The 5,000-nt window shown below is 37.8% G+C and overlaps 1 protein-coding gene across 1 annotated transcript in view; it reads right to left on the reverse strand.

Annotated features, from left to right (window-relative positions):
• LOC135521691 (eyes absent homolog 1) overlaps positions 1–5,000 on the reverse strand; it is a 54,063-nt gene that overhangs the window by 912 nt on the left and 48,151 nt on the right. The gene's annotated exons all lie outside the window — the stretch shown is intronic.

Raw genomic sequence — 5,000 nt, forward strand, 5'->3', positions numbered from 1 at the left:
ATAACTAATGATGGTACAATATATATTGTGATGGTACTACTGGTACTATATCTAATGATGGTACTATAACTAATGATGGTACAATAACTAATGATGGTACAATATATATTGTGATGGTACTACTGGTACTATATCTAATGATGGTACTATAACTAATGATGGTACTATAACTAATGATGGTACAATATATATTGTGATGGTACTACTGGTACTATATCTAATGATGGTACTACTGGTACTATATCTAATGATGGAACTACTGGTACTATATCTAATGATGGTACTACTGGTACTATAACTAATGATGGTACTACTGGTACTATATCTAATGATGGTACTACTGGTACTATATCTAATGATGGTACTACTGGTACTATATCTAATGATGGTACTACTGGTACTATATCTAATGATGGTACTATATCTAATGATGGTACTACTGGTACTATATCTAATGACGGTACTATATCTAATGATGGTACTACTGGTACTAAATCTAATGATGGTACTACTGGTACTATATCTAATGATGGTACTACTGGTACTATATCTAATGATGGTACTACTGGTACTATATCTAATGATGGTACTACTGGTACTATATCTAATGATGGTACTACTGGTACTATATCTAATGATGGTACTACTGGTACTATATCTAATGACGGTACTATATCTAATGATGGTACTATAACTAATGATTGTACTACTGGTACTACATCTAATGATGGTACTACTGGTACTATATCTAATGATGGAACTACTGGTACTACATCTAATGATGGTACTATATCTAATGATGGTACTACTGGTACTATATCTAATGATGGTACTACTGGTACTATATCTAATGATGGTACTACTGGTACTATATCTAATGACGGTACTATATCTAATGATGGTACTATAACTAATGATGGTACTACTGGTACTACATCTAATGATGGTACTACTGGTACTAAATCTAATGATGGTACTATATCTAATGATGGTACTACTGGTACTATATATAATGATGGTACTACTGGTACTATATCTAATGATGGTACTACTGGTACTATATCTAATGATGGTACTACTGGTACTATATCTAATGACGGTACTATATCTAATGATGGTACTATAACTAATGATGGTACTACTGGTACTACATCTAATGATGGTACTACTGGTACTATATCTAATGATGGTACTACTGGTACAATATCTAATGATGGTACTACTGGTACTATAACTAATGATGGTACTATAACTAATGATGGTAATACTGGTACTATATCTAATGATGGTACTATAACTAATGATGGTACAATAGCTAATGATGGTACTATAACTAATGATGGTACTATAACTAATGATGGTACTATATCTAATGATGGTACTACTGGTACTATATCTAATGATGGTACTACTGGTACTATATCTAATGATGGTACTACTGGTACAATATCTAATGATGGTACTACTGGTACTATATCTAATGATGGTACTACTGGTACTATATCTAATGATGGTACTACTGGTACTATATCTAATGATGGTACTATATCTAATGATGGTACTACTGGTACTATATCTAATGATGGTACTACTGGTACTATAACTAATGATGGTACTACTGGTACTGTAACTAATGATGGTACTACTGGTACTATATCTAATGATGGTACTACTGGTACTACATCTAATGATGGTACAATATATATTGTGATGGTACTACTGGTACTATATCTAATGATGGTACTACTGGTACTATAACTAATGATGGTACTACTGGTACTATATCTAATGATGGTACTACTGGTACTACATCTAATGATGGTACTACTGGTACTATATCTAATGATGGTACTACTGGTACAATATCTAATGATGGTACTATATATAATGATGGTACTATAACTAATGATGGTACTACTGGTACTATATCTAATGATGGTACTACTGGTACTATAACTAATGATGGTACTACTGGTACTATATCTAATGATGCTACTACTGGTACTATATCTAATGATGGTAATACTGGTACAATATCTAATGATGGTACTACTGGTACTATATCTAATGATGGTACTACTGGTACTATAACTAATGATGGTACTACTGGTACTATATCTAATGATGGTACTATATCTAATGATGGTACTACTGGTACTATATCTAATGATGGTACTACTGGTACTATAACTAATGATGGTACTACTGGTACTGTAACTAATGATGGTACTACTGGTACTATATCTAATGATGGTACTACTGGTACTACATCTAATGATGGTACAATATATATTGTGATGGTACTACTGGTACTATATCTAATGATGGTACTACTGGTACTATAACTAATGATGGTACTACTGGTACTATATCTAATGATGGTACTACTGGTACTACATCTAATGATGGTACTACTGGTACTATATCTAATGATGGTACTACTGGTACAATATCTAATGATGGTACTATATATAATGATGGTACTATAACTAATGATGGTACTACTGGTACTATATCTAATGATGGTACTACTGGTACTATAACTAATGATGGTACTACTGGTACTATATCTAATGATGCTACTACTGGTACTATATCTAATGATGGTAATACTGGTACAATATCTAATGATGGTACTACTGGTACTATATCTAATGATGGTACTACTGGTACTATAACTAATGATGGTACTACTGGTACTATATCTAATGATGGTACTATATCTAATGATGGTACTACTGGTACTATATCTAATGATGGTACTATAACTAATGATGGTACTATATATAATGATGGTACTCTGCTTCACACTAACAAAACAAAATTCAATGTCAGTTAATGTTCTTTGAACTAAATGAAATATAAACAAAAACACCTAATGTTCAATTTGACTGCTATAGAGAGACAGCCCAGCTAATCAGACATTGTTCCCATGCAAGTAGCAGAGAGGGAGAAACATGAGTCGGAGAGAATGAAAGGGTCTTGTCAGGTAGAGTCCCCCCCTCCCTCCCTCCCTCCCTCCCTCCCTCCCTCCCTCCCTCCCTCCCTCCCTCCCTCCCTCCCTCCCTCCCTCCCTCCCTCCCTCCCTCCCTCAGAGTTCTCTCTCTTTTTTTGTGGATCTTTGTAATCTGAGGGAAATATGTGTCTCTAATATGGTCATACATTTGGGAGGAGGTTATGAAGTGCAGCTCAGTTTCCATCTCATTTTGATGGCAGTGAGCACATAGCCTGTCTTCTCTTGAGAGCCAGGTCTGCCTATGGCCTTTCTCAATAGCAAGGCTATGCTCACTGAGTCTGTACATAGTCAAAGCTTTCCTTAAGTTTGGGTCAGATACAGTGGTCAGTGTCTCTCTGCCAAACAGCATTCTAGTTTGCTCAGTTTTTTTTGTCCAACGTATAAAATATTTTTTTTTTTTTCTCATGATTTGGTTTGGTCTAATTGTGTTGCTGTCCCTAGGCTCTGTGGGGTCTGTTTGTGTTTGTGAACAGAGCCCCAGGACTAGCTTACTTAGGGGACTCTTCTCTAGTTTAATCCCTCTGTAGGTGATGGCTTTGTTATGGAAGGTTTGGGAATCACTTCCATTCAGGTGGTTAAAGAATTTAACGGCTCTTTCTCTGATTATGATACTTAGTGGGTATCGGCCTAAATCTGTTCTGCATTATTTGGTTTTTAACGTTGTACACAGAGGATATTTTTTGCAGAATTCTGCATGCAGAGTCTCAATATGGAGTTTGCCCCATTTTGTGAATTCTTGGTTGGTGAGCGGACCCCAGACCTCACAACCATAAAGGGCAATGGGTTTTATGACTGATTCAAGTATTTCTAGCCAGATTCTAATTGGTGTGTTGAATTTTATGTTCCTTTTGATGGCATAGAATGCCCTTCTTTACCCTGCAGTAGTTTATATGTCGGGGGTCAGACTGTTATATCTGCAGTAATTCTCCTGTCTTGTCCAGTGTCCTGTGTGAATTTAAGTTTGCTCTCTCTAATTTGCTCTCTCTAATTTGCTCTCTCTCTTTCTTTCTCTCTCTCTTTCTCTCGGAGGACCTAAGCCCTATGACCATGCCTCAGGACTACCTGGCCTGAGGACTGCTGTCCCCAGTCCACCTGGCCGTGCTGGCTCCAGTTTCAACTGTTCTGCCTATTGAACCCTGACCTGTTCACCTGATGTACTACCTGTCCCAGACCTGCTGTTTTCAACTCTCGAGAGACAGCAGGTGCGGTAGAGATACTCTGAATGATTGGCTATGAAAAGCCAAATTACATTTACTCCTGAGGTGCTGACCTGTTGCACCCTCAACAACCACTGTGATTATTATATTCTGACCATGCTGCTCATTTATGAATATTTGAACATCTTGGCCATGTTCTGTTATAATCACCCGGCACAGCCAGAAGAGGACTGGCCACCCCTCATAGCCTGGTTCCTCTCTAGGTTTATAATCTCCAACCGGCACAGCCAGAAGAGGACTGACCACCCCTCAAAGCCTGGTTCCTCTCTAGGTTTCTTCCTTGGTTTTGGTCTTTCTAGGCAGTTTTTCCTAGCCACCGTGCTTCTACACCTGCATTGCTTGCTGTTTGGGGTTTTAGGCTGGGTTTCTGTACAACACTTCAAGATATCAGCTGATGTAAGGGCTTTATAAAAAAAAATTGATTGATCGATTCTTGCCTTGTCTCTCAAATCGTTAAGAGCTTTGTGGAAGTTACCTGTCGTGCTGATGTTCAGGTATGCATAGTTTTTTGTGTGCTCGAGGGCAATGGTGTCTAGATGGAATTTGTATTTGTGGTCCTGGCAACTGGACCTTTTTTAGAAAACATTGAGATTTACCATCAGGGCCCAGGTCTGACAGAATCTGTACAGAATATCTAGGTGCTGCTGTAGGCCCTCCTTGGTTGGGGACAGAAGCACCAGATCATCAACTAACAGTAGACGTTTGACTTCAGATTCTAGTATGGTGAGGCCGGGTGCTGCAGACTGTTCTAGTGCCCATTGATATGT

The sequence above is a fragment of the Oncorhynchus masou genome, chromosome 30 (genome assembly GCF_036934945.1).
Source record: "Oncorhynchus masou masou isolate Uvic2021 chromosome 30, UVic_Omas_1.1, whole genome shotgun sequence".
NCBI lineage: Eukaryota > Metazoa > Chordata > Actinopteri > Salmoniformes > Salmonidae > Oncorhynchus > Oncorhynchus masou.